The sequence below is a fragment of the Haliotis cracherodii genome, unplaced genomic scaffold (genome assembly GCF_022045235.1).
Source record: "Haliotis cracherodii isolate W230 unplaced genomic scaffold, xgHalCrac1.p SCAF_2, whole genome shotgun sequence".
NCBI lineage: Eukaryota > Metazoa > Mollusca > Gastropoda > Lepetellida > Haliotidae > Haliotis > Haliotis cracherodii.
Genome location: NW_027266275.1, coordinates 72,959,587 through 72,977,875, shown reverse-complemented (window position 1 = coordinate 72,977,875; position 18,289 = coordinate 72,959,587). Strand labels below are relative to the sequence as shown.

General features: G+C 37.8%; 1 protein-coding gene and 1 long non-coding RNA gene across 2 annotated transcripts in view; both read left to right on the top strand.

Annotated features, from left to right (window-relative positions):
• The window catches only part of LOC139469610 (uncharacterized), a 447,403-nt gene that overhangs the window by 64,496 nt on the left and 364,618 nt on the right, over positions 1 to 18,289 (top strand). The window lies entirely within an intron of this gene.
• Positions 3,234 to 7,193, top strand: LOC139468501 (uncharacterized). Its single transcript, XR_011653692.1, has 2 exons — positions 3,234 to 3,488; positions 6,822 to 7,193. It is a non-coding gene; the product is annotated as an uncharacterized lncRNA (long non-coding RNA).

Sequence of the window (18,289 nt, the reverse complement as noted above, 5' to 3'; positions counted from 1 at the left end):
TACGTTACTTTGTGTATTCTGTGCGAAGCCAGGACCTCTGTGTGACAGTGAAGCTACGTTACTTTTTATGTATTCTGTGCGAAGCCAGGACCTCTGTGTGACAGTGAAGCTACGTTACTTTGTGTATTCTGTGCGAAGCCAGGACCTCGGTGTGACATTGAAGCTACGTTACTTTGTGTATTCTGTGCGAAGCCAGGACCTCGGTGTGACAGTGAAGCTACGTTACTTTTTATATATTCTGCGTGAATCCAGGACCTCGGTGTGACAGTGAAGCTACGTTACTTTTTATGTATTCTGTGCGAAGCCAGGACCTCGGTGTGACAGTGAAGCCATGTTACTTTGTGTATACTGTTCGAAGCCAGGACCTCGGTGTGACGTGAAGCTACGTTACTCTGTGTATTCTGTTCTAAGCCAGGACCTCGGTGTGACAGTGAAGCTACGTTATTTTGTGTATTCTGTTACTTTTTATGTATTCTGTGCGAACCCTGGACCTCGGTGTGACAGTGAAGCTACGTTACTTTGTGTATTCTGTTCGAAGCCAGGACCTCGGTGTGACAGTGAAGCTACGTTACTTTTTATGTATTCTGTTCGAAGCCAGGACTTCGGTGTGACGGTGAAGATACGTTACTTTGTGTATTCTGTGCGAAGCCAGGACCTCGGTGTGACATTGAAGCTACGTTACTTTGTGTATTCTGTGCGAAGCCAGGACCTCGGTGTGACTGTGAAGCTACGTTACTTTGTGTATTCTGTTCTAAGCCAGGACCTCTGTGTGACATTGAAGCTACGTTACTTTGTGTATTCTGTGCGAAGCCAGGACCTCGGTGTGACGGTGAAGCTACGTTACTTTGTGTATTCTGTTCTAAGCCAGGACCTCGGTGTGACGGTGAAGCTACGTTACTTTTTATGTATTCTGTGCGAAGCCAGGACCTCGGTGTGACAGTGAAGCTACGTTACTTTGTGTATTCTGTTCGAAGCCAGGACCTCGGTGTGACAGTGAAGCTACATTACTTTGTGGATTCTGTCCGAAGCCAGGACCTCGGTGTGACAGTGAAGCTACGTTACTTTGTGTATTCTGTCTGCGAATACTGAGCAATTATTTCGCCGAACAGCTCTGATCGTGTCTTGATTTCGGGGTATTGTGTACTTCGAGACTAAGAAATACTATTGTTCAGTTTCGAGCACCTTCTTTAGGTTTAACCTAGTAGACGAGTCATATACAAACAGAAGCACATATGTAAAGAGCCTTCCTATAGACATCTATAGAACGTGTGTACACTACTTCAGCATTACAATGTCCTAACAGCCAACAGATCAAGGTGATCAAGGATTCCCGACGCTACTGAGACACCGTCAGCAGGGCTTTGCTTGTTGCTATACGCGCACCGAACAATGCAAGCATGCATGACTACAACTGTAACCACGGACGGGGCCCTACATAGCTCGGCCTTTAGAAAAGGAAAGTGAAATTGAAAGTATATCCATTTACTGAGAATAAACCATGATGGGTGGTCTACTTCCAAGAAATAATCTGATATAAAATATTCTAAAGCCATACGCTCAAAAACGAAGTGTTAATGTATTTAACGCATTCCATACCTGTTTAGATTGTGCGTGTTTTTCCTAAACACATTTTGGATCTAAAAACACGAAATGGGCTAAGATGTCACTACGTACCAGCAATCTAATATTGCTCTTGCATTGACAGTTTATATGTATGTAAGTATGCGTACCTTGTTTTCGTTGTTTAAGCAAATGGGTCCAATTTAGGGTTTACCTAACGTGGCCACTGGCGGTTGAGGTTGTGGGTTGAGGTCAGGTTAACCTGTATAGATGATAAAGTCATGCAGCAACACCGCTGCAAATCCTAAATATTCACGTGTGTATACAAGAAGACCAATATTCACCAATAAGATGGCAAAATGACATGGCGTGCTTCAACAACAGACGTCATTTAGGATATAAAGTTAGTGTGTTTTGAAATTTGATGTAGTCCCATTGTGGAATAGATACCTCTTTATCTTAATTTTGAACTGAGCGCTTTAGTGCTGTACACTGTGGAGTGACTGTCAATATTCTCGGAAGTTGCGAGACAGGTCATTTCTTGGAAATCGAACATGCCATCATTTCTATTATAGGGGTGACAGGTTGTAGAAAAAGGTTTTAAAATGCTAAACGATAGGGCTTCATCGAGTATACTAGAAGTCGGGGCCGGGTCGGTTCTACTGGGACTCGAGTCCGTTATCAAGGACGCGAGTACTCGATAAGGCAGGGTCACTCTGTTTCAATGTTCAATTGTTCATCAATATATTGATTAAAGCTTCAAAACATATTGTTTGAATAATGTATTCTTTGTAGAAAGTAGATGTACATTAGAACAATTGAGAATGTAACATAAAATAGACGTAATTATTGTTTTTCCTTCCCGACTTTAAGAAATTGAATGTATCAAGGCGACTATTGCTTCTTTGCTCCGACATCAAATGCCAAGTGTATTCCCTTACACAGATTAACAACTAATTAGCTGGGATATATGTGCTATTTCAGTGCTCACAAATCAAGCGACAGGTCGACAGTTTGGTACATTTATAAAACGTGACCAACTCATGAATGAATGAACTTATAGTACTACATTTCCATATTTAGCGGCCTCAGTCTTGCAGCCCAACAGCTGTGTATACGTGTATGTCACGTGATGCACATTATCGATTTTCTTCCTGCGAATTATTGTTCGTGCTTGTTGGCAGGTGTCGAAAGAAACGCTAATCGTCAGAAAAAAAACCTTGGTTTGTGTTCAATATGTACTGTATGTATTTGTAGACGTGACGTAAAGTTTGCAGTTACAAGCAAACATTAATACTGAACACTTCCATACACTTTGACAGATAAACAAGTTCCGTGGACGCTCTCTATTTACATTTAAGTGCAGTTCAATTATACTTATAACATGTTTTAATATTTTTAGATCGCAATTTTGATCTAATGAACCAATATTCTTAAAGGACGTCCTATTTTCGGGTACTCGAGTTCGAGTCGAGTTTCACCCCTCGGGTACTCGAGTCCAAAAATTCGGACTCTGGAAGCCCTACAAAACGAATATATATCTTCAACAAACTTTTTGAATTAACATTCTAATACACATTCAACATGTGTAAGTGTTATTAGTTAGTTAGCAATTACCCCAAGTAAAAGGAAACCTCTTTTTAACCAATCAGAATCAAGCATTCATCAATGTCATGGTAGAATTCATCATTACGATTACTACTATATTAGGGTTACACGGAATTCAGGGACAGACATGCCCATATATGGACACGGCTTAAAAACGGGTGAAGGTTAGTGTGCTAATTCTTAGAACCGAGTTGGCTTATATATAAGGTGTTCGTGTGGGGCGTTTTCAGATACATACTTTGTGGATCTCTTTGAGGATCTCTTGCACAACACACAACTGTATCTATACCCGCGACACACAGGACCAACTCTGCAAACAGGTAACATAGGACCTGAATACCGCAATGTAGATTTTGGGTTATTTCATCAACAACCTAGCATAGAACAGTACAAGTGCAATATTCGTGAAGGCGGCGTTGAACCCCATTTCACCTCATAATTGTAACGGTTACCTGAACATGATTTCTATTACGTGGGTACGCTAATCTTTGGGGTAGTTCTATTCTGTAGTCTGTGTATTGCTGTTTACAAACTGAAAAAAGTTGGATGATTGATGTTGAATAATTAATAGCATTTCACCTTGTGTCATTTTATATTATCGATAACAGTTTAAATCACAGCATTATAGATCAGTTTTGATGGGAAAACTTTGTCTTCTTTAGAAATAATTAATATTAAGATATTTTGGTCTTTAGTCTCAGAAAGGACTTGTGCCCCTTTTAATCGGTTAATCAGTGGTTTAACATTTCGAGTCAGTGTTTCAGGGTAGCCGAGAAAGTGCAGATTATTTTTAGTTTAATCAGTTTGTAGATGACTTTGTCAACTCCATTGGTGATGAGTTGATAGATAATACAGTTGTTCCCGAAATTGAGCTAGACACTGTTATTACTCTAGAGGAACTGGTACAAGCTCGTGGAGACATGAAGTGTGGTAAAGCTCCTGGTTATAGTGGGGTACCTGTGGATTTTTTTAGGAATGCTCCTCCTAAATGTCTGGACATGTTATTACAATTATTTAATGCAGTATTCATAAGTGGCTCTTATCCAGATCAATGGTGTTATGGCGTTATACTTCCTATCTTTAAGAAAGGTAATCCAAATGATCCCTCTAACTATATACCTATTACACTTTTAGAAGTAGCAGGCAAATATTTTGCAGAAAATGTTTGAAACAGACTAACAAAGTGGTCTGCTCTTAAACATTTTATTACTAACGAGCAAGCGGGTTTTAGATAGGGATTCCAAACTTCCGACAATATGTTTATTGTTAATAATTTATTAGATAAATATCTGTCTCCAAATTGTGGCAGGACGTATGGGCCTTCATAGATTTGAAAGGAGCGTTCGACTCTGTGTATAGGAATGGCTTACTCTATAATTTGTGGAAAGGAGGTATTAATGGATTAATTAGATTAATTCGTAATATATATAGATCTGTAAAGTCCTGAATTTCTCTAGATGGTGGATATACACCGTTCTGTCAGTGCTACTCTGGTGTTAAACAGGGATGTCCACTGTCGCCATTTTTGTTTTCATGCTTCATCAATGATATTGTGGAATTTTTCTATTGTGAGGGAGCTCATGGTGTAACTTTAAGTCCCTTGGAATTATTTATTCTGTTGTTTTCAGATGACATAATCTTGTTAGATGTAACAGCTAATGGCCTACAAAAACGTTTTGACCAATTTTCTTTATATTGGGATAAATGGAAATTGACTATTAACATTCAAATAATCAAAGTGATTGTATTCCGGAATGGAGGCAAACTTAGATATTGTGAAAAGATTAGGATTGGAGATTCTGTCATTGACAATTTGACATAGTCCCTAGTTATAAATATCTAGGTGGGCAGTTATCGTCCTCTGTTTCTTGGTACCTTGCTCAAAAGACTTTGGCACAACAGGCATGGGCAGTAGTTAGAATACTACAATCAACACTGGGAAAATTCTCAACAGTCCCAGCTAGTGTCTGTTTTCATATTTTTGATTTACAAAAGTACTGCCAATTTCAAATTATTGAGCAGAGGTTCGGTGATTTCATCCTTCACCCGATATTGAAAATGTACACGATCGTTTCTGTAAACTTGTTCTGAACTTGAATAGAAACACCCCTAACATAATTGCAAGAGGTATTGTGAATAGAACATCAATCAAGGTTTTGAATTATATATAAAAATTATAAAATTCTGATTCAGGTTATTGTCACAACAGGTTAATGTTATCATGAAAGGTTCTTATGATTTTCAGTATGGAAGGGCAGAAAATGAGAAAGCTTGTTGGGCGACTAATGTTAAATCATTGCTATATACATAGTTTGGTTTGGTTACAGCAATGTGTTGGAAATATAAGTGCATTTATACAGTGTTTTAAGCAAAGATGTAAAGATATCTGCCAACAAACATGGAATAATAATCTAGAATGCTATTTTAAGCCGGAATATCTTTGCTCTGTCAAGGGAAATTGTAATTATGAACATCTGACCAATTGTATTGGTATAGCCATCTATCAAACAACACTTGTTAGATTTAGCTCTCTTAATCATAATCTATTAGTAGAGGCAGGCAGGCATTATACAATACCAAGACTAAAACGTCTTTGTCCCTTTTGTATTGTGCCATATATAGAAACTGAATTCCACATTTGTCTAGAGTGTCCATTCTACTCGAATTTGAGGGATCAGATACTTCCTAAATATTATTGTCAAACTCTGGATAAACTAAAACAATTATATAGGTGCAACCTCTATGTTATGAGAAGATTTGCAAAGTATGTATTTCTCGCTCTCAAGAAAAGGAACACTCTTCTTAAAGATGTGCCTGTTATGTAGTACTATGCCATTGTTACAATGTGAGACTCGTTGTTGCCAGTGTGTGTAGCACGTGTTGGGACCCGATACACGTTTGTGGGTTATGATCGGCCTCAGTAACCTTTTGTGCATCCTTCTCAGCACTCCGATGAGTGTTGACCACTTGTTCGTGGCTTGAGGGCGCTTTGTGAATCGATTCCCTGATGTAATAGTCAGCGCTCTCTGTACATGTGAACTGATCAATCCAGTGTAGCTTTTATGATGGGCCGGTGGTCCTTTTACGGAAGTAACTCACTCACTCACTCACTCACTCACTCACTCACTCACCCCAGATATCAGCTTATGCCATTACTTATGTCCATTTCTGGATTGTCTGGTTCAGACTCGATTATTGACAGACCGCCGTCATATAGCTGGAATATTGCTGAGAGCGGCGTTAAACAACAAACAAACAATTATTCGTCAGTAGTAATTTGAGGCAGTAATTTCTCTATTAGCCCAGTATAAACAAATGTTTTGTCTCTCTTAAATGTTCTAAAGTGACTAGCTAGAAAGGGAGGGCTTTATTATTATATTTTATTTCTTCGGTTGGTTGCAAAGCATGATTCTAATAACCTTTTCTGGCCATATCACCCTGCGAATCGGACACAGTATAAATAACATGTAAGGAACAGATTAAATTGCCGTGCGAAAACGAAATTTAATTTGAAAGCGCAATTTCTTTAAAGTGCTTTGGACAGTGTAAAGGACAGGTGGTCATGAGAAACAAGACATTTATGTTAGCAAGCCTTATTAGCATCTGCAATGAGTCCCTGTGTAAATTAGTAACGATAAAATATATTTTTACAGAAAAAAAATGTCTGACAAAGGTGGTCAAAAAGGTTACTCCGGGACTGGCACAAAAGCTGACCTTGGCAACCACTCCAATCAGATGAACCCCAACAACCCCGTGTTTGGAGGGGGTTCCAGTCAGTACGGTGGGACTGGCACAAAAGCTGACCTTGGCAACCACTCCAATCAGATGAACCCCAACAACCCCGAGTTTGGAGGGGGCAAGCCTGGAGGCAAGAAGTGATGACGTGTCACCTGATGATTGGCTTGCACAGACAATATAGACACATCACGTGACATTGTGTCAGGAAGGATACTTCTGTGCCATGATTGTCCAGTCAAATGCTTAGCAGATAAAATTGTATACGTAAAATAAATACGTTATAACTACCTACAGTGTTGTGTTAATGTATGAGTTCCTTGACTGGTCTACGTAGCGAGACCTGGCTCCGGAAGATGATCCTGTTGAGAAGGTCTATATATGCTGTTATATGGCAGTGCATTCTATTGTTTAACAGTGATTGTAATGGTATTACATTGTTTCTGTTGAGATTCGGTAGACGCTCATTGCATTGTATTTGGGCAATGATTAGTCGTCAGGGACTGAGTGCCATTTAATCTAAGCAGTCGCCAGGAAGTTACTATATTTAGATACTTGTGTGGTGTGTAAACTACCCGACCGCCCCCACGCAACTTGGAACAGATTGCAACAGAATTTATTTCAGCACTATGCATTTCTACAAGGTCCCCAAAACACCATACTAAAAATCCCAAGCAATCCCAGTTTGGGAAATATGTCTAATTTGCATAATCCAATATGACCACTAATTATCAATATATCTTCCATATTTCAGATGAAGGTCAATGTTTTGATGAAAAAGCATGTGTTGTATTGCGAAATAGCCATATTATGTTTCTAAAAAGATATTCACAACTATTGAACTTTTTCGACTATTGATAAATCTGCAAAAATTCAAGATGGCCTCCAATTTCAAGATGGCCGACAAGTTTTCTAAATGTGTGTTTACACTTTCAAATGTTTTTAGTTTAAAACAGTTTGCTGGGACCAATATGGATATAAATTGGCACGCTAACTCACGCATATATAGTAAACACATTTAGATAGAAACTCAGTCACCAGAGCCCCCTGGTGGCCCAAAATTCCAAGATGGCCACCAAGAGATTGATAACTAGATATAGGTTATCAATACACTGTAGGTCTCTGATGACATATTTGAGTGATTTGAACTTCTACATTGGGGTAAACATACCCAATGATGTATGTAGAATACTCAATCATTTGTATAAATCCAATATAACCACCAAATATCAATATTTATCTCTTACGTGGCGTGTTTTGGCGAGTTTAAAGTTCAATGTTGATTGTTATTGTCCTAATCAACTTATTGACATGACAATAAATGCTATAACAAGTTTCGTTTTCATTCATGTAAATACTTGTTGGAAATAAGTATGACCTACATGAGGTCCTCTCAGAATAACACTTGATATTTCTCTACAGTGAACATAACACTTGGACGGAATTTTTGTCATACAAGAGTTACCTCCCCTTTAATTCACTCCCTTTATCGTAAGTGTCAAGCCCGTACACAAACTGTTGACGTCCTTTTTACGTTAGTTCCACATTGACAAGGCAAGATAATGACGCATGGTCATTTATGGAGTTAATATGACTTCTTGCCGTTTATTCTTCTCTCATTGAACTCGTCAATCGAAACTGTGCGTTTCGCAAAGCGCCATTTTTTGTTACTTGACGACGTGTATTCTTTCGCTTCTCTCAGCGGTCTTCTAGTTTTCAAGAATATTTTTTGTTGAAGTTGATTTTGTATTGAATGATATCGAAATATATGAGAAAGAATTATTGTGACCCTTAATGTTTTTTTCTTTTCTTTTGTTTATATTTTTAAGATTTTGCAAACACGAGCCTACTTTTTAAGTCGCAAATACAAGGGGTGGTGAACCGTCCCTGTGTGTTAGGTAGGGAGAATTTACGTTTCAAGGTTTTACATTTGAAATGAAATAGAGTAATCTTCCGGTAGACAACTACACAAAAAGTATATTACAAATAGGATCCAGTATGTATTGGTCAAAATATGGTGCTTAGATTCTCACTTGGCGTCTGGTATTACGAAGGGGACTTGAGTGTCGGATCTTCAAAGTGAGTGAGTAAGTGTATGGTTTAACGTCACTTTTAGCAATATTCCAGCAACATCACGGCGGGGGACACCAGAAATAGGCTTCACACATTGTAACCCAAGTCGGGAATAGAACCCGGGTCTTCGGCGTTACGAGCGAACGGATCTTCAAGGGCACTGCGCAGAGTTGCGTCCCAAGGTCGGACTGGGGATGTCATGATGTATGAACACCTACTTGAGTGTTCAGCAAAGTGTACTTGTGGGTACCCCTTAATATCATCATCTAGTCATTCCTGATAACTAGAACTGTTTTACTATAATACAAAAGTTGGTGGCGAATACCGGCAAAACAAAACATCCACCTCGTGGACACCGGGTGGTTTACATGGTGTACGTACGTACGTTTGAGTAACTAATGTTACCACATTTCTGGCAACAAGATTCAACCTTGGTGAACCAGTGTTTACAAATGATGCCTGTCATGATGTTTTGGATAAAATTGATTCCTATAACTACCTTGGTGTTATCTTTCTAAAAAATTCAAAATTCACTTTAACAAAAAAAAAAAAGCTAACAACAAGCAACGAAAGCTATGTTCTATGTTTTAAGCCAAGGACGGAAGTTAAATATGTCACTTAAATGTCAACTGCGGCTTTTTGACAGTATGGTCGTACCAGTTCCTCTCTATGGATGCGAAGTATGGGGATTTGAAAACATCTCAGCTCTAGAAAGTTTACATTTGCGTTTCCTAAAATATCTTTTATCATTAAGAAACTGTACTCCAAATTTCATGGTACATGGGGGAACTTGGAAGACTCCATCTATCAAACATCGTCAAAATGAAAATGATAAGTTTTGGGGCAACATTACATTCCGGGAAATCATCTAAATTATCTTTTCTTGAATACAAGTTGTTATTTAAGGACGACCTATTTGGAAAATATAAACATAAATGGAGTATATATATCAAACGAACGTTTGATGAACTTGGACCTAGCTACATTTGGTTTTCACAAAGTTTAAAAAATGCCACATACATACATACATAAAACATCTAGTCCATGACAAATTAAATGACATAAACCTACAGTGTTGGACCAGTGCAAGGGATAAGTCTTTAAAAGGCACAAATAGTATCATCAAAAATGATTGCCTCAATTTTGAATATTATTTAAACGCACTGCAGGAAAACGCTTGGCAAGTCTTAGTTAAGTTTAACTTGTAATCATAATCTACCTATTGAAACTGGGAGATGGAGAAAAATACCTTTAACCGAAAGGAAATGCCAGCTTTGCAAATTATTTGACATAGGTGATGAATTCCATTATTTATTTGTCCATCTTTAGAAAACGAAATAAAACATTTTTTATACGGACTCTACTACATTAAGCTCAATATGCATAAAATGAATTTACTTTTCAATAATTCACGACGAGGAACATTGAGAAAACTGTCCAAATTCTGTAAAATCATGATGTCTTTGTTTAAACCTATCAAGTAACTCTCCCTCTTTTTGAATTGCACATATATTGCTACCCTAGTAAATCTGTATAAATATGCATGCATGCTCGGCCAAGATGTTTTTGTATCAATTCTATATGTATATGTATATGTATTATGCTGTTGAAATAATTTGGTACCTCTGATTCCGCTGATAGCGGCCTGAGTGTAAATAAAGTTCAGTTCAGTTCTTAGGGCAGTACTCGAAATATAACGCATCAAATGCAACCTTAGATATAACAAACACATGACTCTGAGGAGGAGACACAACTTGCAGAGTTTACCAAGTTGTTCATTGCTTGTACCTCATCTATTCAATGCATGTAAAACGACAATAGCGAGTAGACCATCAAATAGAGATGCAAGATCATCGTCAAAGTTGCATTGTTGATTTTAAAGTACTTCTATAAACAATCGATACGCATATTGGATGACATTTATACTATCAATACCTTGCCAATTATATTCCTAAAACCGTTTTCATGTATGATTGAATCAACAAATGAAAGTGAGTAGCTTCAGGGGTCCAATAGGTTCGGGCAACATAGGGCAGTCGAAGTATGAAGCAAATCAGGTACCATGTGTTAACATTGGTCAACAAAAGTTAACTTGGGTTATACCTCGGGCAGAACGGATTCACCCGGGTCGCACAGGCTTTTGAAATGGAAAGCTGTCATACTTTAATTAATTTTTAGTGTTCTTGTGATAAAACAAATACCCGATGTCCCTATGAGGCGACTAACGGGATCGGGTGCTCAGGATCGCTGACCTCGATAAAGCATGTCATCGTATCTCCACTAAGTAGATTGATGCCCATGATGCCAATCACTGGATTGTCTGGTCCAGACTCGATTTTTTACAAACCGCCGTCATATAGCTGGAATATTGCTTAGTGCGGCGTTAAACAATAACCAACCAACCAACTAGATGACCCCACTGATAATGATTTTTTTAATACGCATATCTCGAATAGATTCTCAACTCGAACTAACTGAATGTTGCATTGTGGATGATGGATATGCTAAGGTAGCTGTTATGGCAGTCGTGTACAGACCTGACACATTAACACACCCGGATCTTAAAAAAAAGGTAATGTGTATCCCTATCTCAAATCCAGTGTATTGCACCGTGTTCAGTAACCATTCAGTCGTCCGTCTCTGCTTGGTGTGATTGTGCCAGTAGTGTTGTAAAGTACAAACGCAATAACTAGGTGACAATGCATGATCGATCAACAGCTGCACAAGGAAGGAAGTGGCTTTACAGGAATATGTCGGGTTTTCCAGCAATGTGTTTTTTTCCATGAACCGAACTATCGTATTTGAACATGAAACACATCAATATGCTGATTAAAGTTTCGATTCGTGACGTGCACGGATTTAGAAACGGATTGGCCTATGATATCTGGGACCTGGCTGGCCATATCTGATAACTGAAATAACACGTGATCGGAGACAGATTAGGTCACGTGATTGGTCGATGATTATATAATGTGTCCGCGCGACGCACGCAGGTGCGGCATACGCTTGCAGTCGGAAAGCGCACGTTAAATCTCCAATATAAGTAAGTAAGCACGCAGGTACGCGAAATATGCAAATGTCGGAAAGCGCACGTTAACCCTCTGGATGCCGATTTTTTTTCCTGACGCACATTTTCCTAAGATCGGAAAAGTGAAGGTTGTGCGAGAATTGCGCTCACGCGACACTGGATCTACCTCTGGCTATAAAATTACGCAGGGGTGGAGAATATTAAATTTCCTATTTGATTGTGAAAAGTAAACTGCAAATATTAAACCGGTTTTAAAAAAATACTCTTCTAAGTTTTGTCCGAGAATTTATTCTGCGTTCAAAAACTGTAAATTTCTCCGCTTTTAATCGTACACCGATAAAAGTACTGTGCGACGATTTTTTTAATTTACACAAGTCTCGACTATCTGCCAAACAGGTTCCATTTCACAATGTCAAATAAAAACGTCAACGTGTATTTGTAGCTAAGAAATTAATCTTTTTTTATTTTTAAAGCTTGGTTATGATAGATCATAAACAAAAATGGCTGCTGGTTGTGTACAGCTATGGGTTTTGTTTCAATTCAATCTCATTAAAATCAGATCTTAGTTCTCGCTACGGCTAAACAAAGATCTGAGGACATCCCATTACGGATCACGTCTGACCGACCTTGTGCGAACTTTGACCGACCAACGGAATGACCAATCAGAAGGCAGCTTTCTCGTGCTTTACGGCACTAATTTCAAACTGGCGACTACGCTTCGAAACATATTTTGACAAATTCTCGATTACAAATTTGAAACCTGAACGAAAGAACATTCTGGAAGGGCTAATTGATGGACTAGATTGTATGTAAATATCGTTCGGAGTTAAATTTTTCGAGGTTGCATGATTAAAAATCACATTACGACTGTCACTTTCATAATCTGGTAAGCGATGCTCTGATTGGTCGGATGAAAGGTCGTTCTGACGTGACCCCTAATGGGCTATCCTCACATCTTCGTTTAGCGGCAGCGAGAACTGAGGTCTGATTTTACTGAGATTGGTTTCAAATTGGTTACTGGCTTTGTTTGACAATGAATTTTATTCGACCATATAGTTTATTTGGTCATTGGTCCTGTTTGACGATGAGTTTTATTTGGTTATATAGTTTCTTTGGCCACTGGCTTTGTTTGGTGATGGATTTTGTTTTGACCACTGGCTTTGTTTGATATGGTTTATTTGGCCACTGGTTTATCTTGACGATTTATTTTCCCGGCTCTATGGTTTATTTGGCCACTTGCTGTGTTTGACGATGAGTTTTATCGGGCTATATTGTTTATTTGACAACTGGCTTTGTTTGACGATGAGTTTTATCGGGCTATATTGTTTATTTTGCCACTGGTTTTGTTTGGTGATGGATTTTGTTTTGACCACTGGCTTTGTTTGATATGGTTTATTTGGCCACTGGTATATTTTGACGATTTATTTTCCGGCTCTATGGTTTATTTGGTCAATGGCTGTGTTTGGGGTGAGTTTTATTGGGATATATGGTTTATTTGACAACTGGCTTTGTTTGACGATGAGTTTTATCCGGCTACTAGTATTTTGTTTATTTTGCCACTGGTTTTGTTTGGCGATGGATTTTGTTTTGACCACTGGCTTTGTTTGATATGGTTTATTTGACAACTGGCTTTGTTTGACGATGAGTTTTATCGGGCTATATTGTTTACTTTGCCACTGGTTTTGTTTGGCGATGAGTTTTAATCGGCTTTATTTTTTTTGCCACTGGTTTTTTTATCGATCAGTTTTATTTATCTATATGGCTTATTTTGCCACTGATTTTGTTTGACGATGATTTTTATTCGGCCAGATGGTTTATTTGACCACTGGATTTATTCGGCGATGAGTTTTATTCGGCTATATGTGTTTTTTTACCATTGGGTTTTTTATCGATCAGTTTTATTCAGCTATATGGGTTATTTTGCCACTGGTTTTGTTTGACGGTGACTTTTATTCGGCTATGTGGTTTATTTGGCCACTGGTTTTGTTTGACGGTGGATTTAGATGATGGTTTATTTGGTCACTAGTATATTTTGCCGATTGTTTTTTATATTTTTTATTTGGGCACTGGATTTGTTTGACGGTGGGTTTAATGTTGCCACTTGCAAACACTGAAGGAAACTGGCTGAAGATTTCCTTCTGGGGTTCGAAGTGGGTGACTTGTAATATCTGTAACATGAATAGTTAGGAAGTTATTTTGTTACTAAAGGTATTATATACTATTATTTGGACATTTCAGATAATTGGGATCATTCTTTGACATAGATAAATAAATTAATCTTTGATAAAGGTAAAGTAAATTATATAGTGTGTCGGTTATCAATAAAACTTCTATTTTGTAACCGTAAAATACCTACATTTAAGTACTGTATAAAAATAAAAGTTTATATTTAAGTATTGTTTAACAGTTAAAAGTATGTATTGAAATTCTGTTTAACAGTTAAAAGTCTATATTTTAGTATCATTTAACAGAAAAAGTACACACGAGAGTATTGTTAAACGGTTTGAAAGGTTTATATTTGAGACCAGTTTCACAGTTAAACATTCTTATTTGAACGTTTTTGTCAGTGAAGGGTTTACACTTGTTCAATAGTTTCTACTTCCTGTTTGTTTCAATTTGCATCAAAATGTCTGACAGCGCAGATCAAAAGGCTGCCGACAACCGAAGTTACCAGTGCAACCCCAACAACCCGAAACATCAGGGGCACGAGTAGGGGTACACCGGAACTGACACAAAATCGGACCTGGATAACCATGGCAAACAATTAAACCCAACACTCTTGAACATGGAGGAGGCACGGCAGGAAAAAAGAAGTGATGGTCATCCCTGATTGGTTCGCACAGGAACTGTAGACACTAAGGTGCCTGACAAACTTAGTAGTTAGTACCGTAACGGTTTGTCCGCCCAAATCTTCATAGATTTCAAGAAACAAAATAAGTGTAATAAATATAACAAAATTACTGTCAGTGTGGTCTTGAAAGTGTTCCAACATTATACGCGACATATCGATAAAAAGGTCGTTTATCATAATGTTGAGAGTGTGGGGCCTAGGATGCTGCCTTGGGGTGTTCCATTCCCAAGTGGACACTGGTCCGGCTGTCTTTGGTCGATACCCACGGTTATTATTTGGCCATTTAGTCCTATTTTTTAATTTTTGTATTAGCCCATAGTGCCAAACCAGGTCAAAAGCTTTGGAGAAGTCTAGGAATATGACTACTGTGTATTGGCGGTCCAGTTGGCCCGTTTTGATATCTTGCTCCAAGCTAGAGAGGTTATCTAAGGTTGAGCGTCAGCGTCCTGGGGTGAAGCCACTCTGGTCCTGGTCTATCATATTGTTTTGATCTAAGTAGTGCTGAAGCCGGTGTTTGACCATTGCCTTCTTAGTTTTAAAGAGATTGGTCTGAATGAGTTGGCCTCGTCAGCCGGTTTTTTGGCTTTGGTATATGGTTCCAGGATGTAGGAACCTGGCCGTTTTGGTAAATGTTATTGTGGAGATTTAATAGGGTTTCCCAAAGTTTTGGCGGGAGCTGCTTAATTATTTGGTATGAAGTGAGGTCAAGCCCCGGGGTTGTTCTTTTTTTTCGATGATTTAGATATATTTAAACCATGGCTGCTTTGTCTTTGACCGTGGTCTAACTGAACTGTTTGTTAAAAACCATTTGGCAATGACGGAACTTCTTTTTTTCCTTATCTTTTGTCTTGATGATAGAACAATTTCGTGAAAAACGTTTGTCGCCAGCGGGATTCGCACCCGAGAAGCCATCACTGAAGGCTGACGAAACTTACTCTTAGCATTCTAGTTTTTGTACAGTACTTGTAATTTTGTAGCGTTTTGTTCAACGAAACGAACAGATAGAAAAGAAATTACTATTATCTTGATCAGGGCTATATATGCTCTTAATAACTTAGTTTAACTAACCATTTCAATGATTAGACACTGTCCTCGTGGTCTAACATATACTTAGTACATGGAGCAGTTCCTCCATTTTGGATGGGTGATTTATTTCGAGTTTGTCCTCTTTGGGAAATTTGGAGAATTCTTTTTAATTGTTTTTGGAATAACCTCGCTGAAGCTGCTATTGCTACTTACTCGTGCATGCACGTCTCTATATATTGGAAATAATCTTGGAAGCGACGTTAATTCACCTCACCAACTTACCTCACCTCACCTCACCTCACCTCACCTCGACTCACCTCAACTAAACCTCACCTCACGTCAGCTCGACTCACCTCACTTCACCTCGACTCAACTCTCTTCACCTCACCACCTCGCGTTACATCACCCCACAATATAAGAATGTGGCGTTTTAGTGGCCCGTTCGTGTATAAGGCGCCAGTGTTGCGTCCCCTTGGCGTCCAGTATCGCGTCCTCCAACTTTAAAATGATTATGTGATCACTCACATTACACGCGGGTGCGGGAGGCGACTCAATTCGCCCTGACGGTGGGTTTCAGGCATCCAAGACCAGTGTCACTTTCCTCCTACTTCAAGCTTACATCACTTGATAAAACTGGAATCATGTTAAAAAACCTCACTCACCAGCTAATACATGATGTGGCTAGGAAGGTGTATCCTTCAATGTTGTATCCCTGTGGGGAATCTAACCTGGGACATAGCGTAGAGTAGGGGATATTGACCTTTTTCACACTTCGCTACTTCCGGTTTGAAAGCGAGGCTTGGAGAGCAGAAGGTGAAGGCTGGATAGCACATGAAACACATGGAGATGTCAACAAGGCACGCAATCGTGACAAACTGTGACAATTTAACCATCCCGGTACATTTATCGTAAGTATTGAACATTATTCTTATTGACAAACTATTCTACTGTTATCTGGTCTCCTTACCGATATAAATTTGAGTCTGGCCGTTCTGTTAAGATTTCAATTTAAAATATCCATGACCACCTAACTCCCAGTGCAGTTTATGGTAGCTGAACAGACTTAATACAAATGCTACTGAAATCTTGTAAAGAATAATTCATTGTTTACACACCATTAAACTATTTATTGTGTGTTTAAATAAATTTGCGGGTTGTATTTGAAGTCGAAATGTTCACCTTTTGACCATATCTAGATATATGTCAGAAACTAACTTAATTGATATAGGCCTATGTTGATATAATGTATCAAATTGAAACCTACTGAGAATTTACAATCGTAACAAATCAGAATTTTGCATCAGTTGCGTATTTGATGTAAATTGTAATGGACTCAAATGCATTCCAATAAAATATTAGACCTCTAGATCTACTTGTGCTGTTGTGATTGTGAACAGTTGTTATTTTGATTGTCAATGTTGTCAGATTAGATAGAAGAGGTGTAATATTTCAACTGAATTATTACATAAAGGATGTGTAAATATTTGAAGTAAAGTACAGTTTGATCTGCAATTTTGGTAACAATTAATATTTCTACCAAAATGATATTTACTTTACTGTACCAATTTAATCATGTCATGAAATGAACAAAAACCCAACTAATTAATGTCCAGTAAATGTTCAGTCAACATGTGATCTTTATATAATTTACAGAAACAGATAACTCTTTAACAGTTTGTATTCAAATATTTCAAATGCATAAATTGATATTGACATTACTAAAAACTTAGAGTATAAACAGAATTATTTTTAATTCCCATGCGTATTGCAATCATAACTCATTAATTCCCTTTGTTTAATTGTGAAACCCATCTGGTTTTATGTCCACAAACATGTTTTGAAACTTTTAAAACAAAAGGATTTCTTTTGTGCAAGCAATTGCCATGTATTATTGATTATTTATCATATCAATTTATATGTAAGAATATAGTTTACTGTGTCATTTTGCAATAATTATATTGTTATGATGTAATATTTTACTATTGTTAACAATCTTTAGAACTTTAGTTTATTTCAATCAAGTCAAGTGGTGTGATTATTTTGATATTTTTTTATAATTCAATCAAAACGAGAAAAATAAAAAAATATAAATACATAGAAGAAATTTGTTTTCCTTGTCAAATAACGATGATAGCATGAATTTATCTCATGCTCCTTGTATAGCATGCTCCTTGTGAAAATTCATTCCATTTCTTCTTCGAATGTACCTTATATGATGATTTTAGGGAGACATTACTGACAGCTATCGATAATCTTGGAGGACAAAAAACTCTACATAGTATTCTTTTTGGAGATCCAAACTTAGATGTTTTCCTGAATACAAAAATATTCTTGTCTGTACACAAATTTATAGAAACGACTAACAGATTCAGTAGCTAGCATAGTATTGTTTCCAAACTTGTTAATCA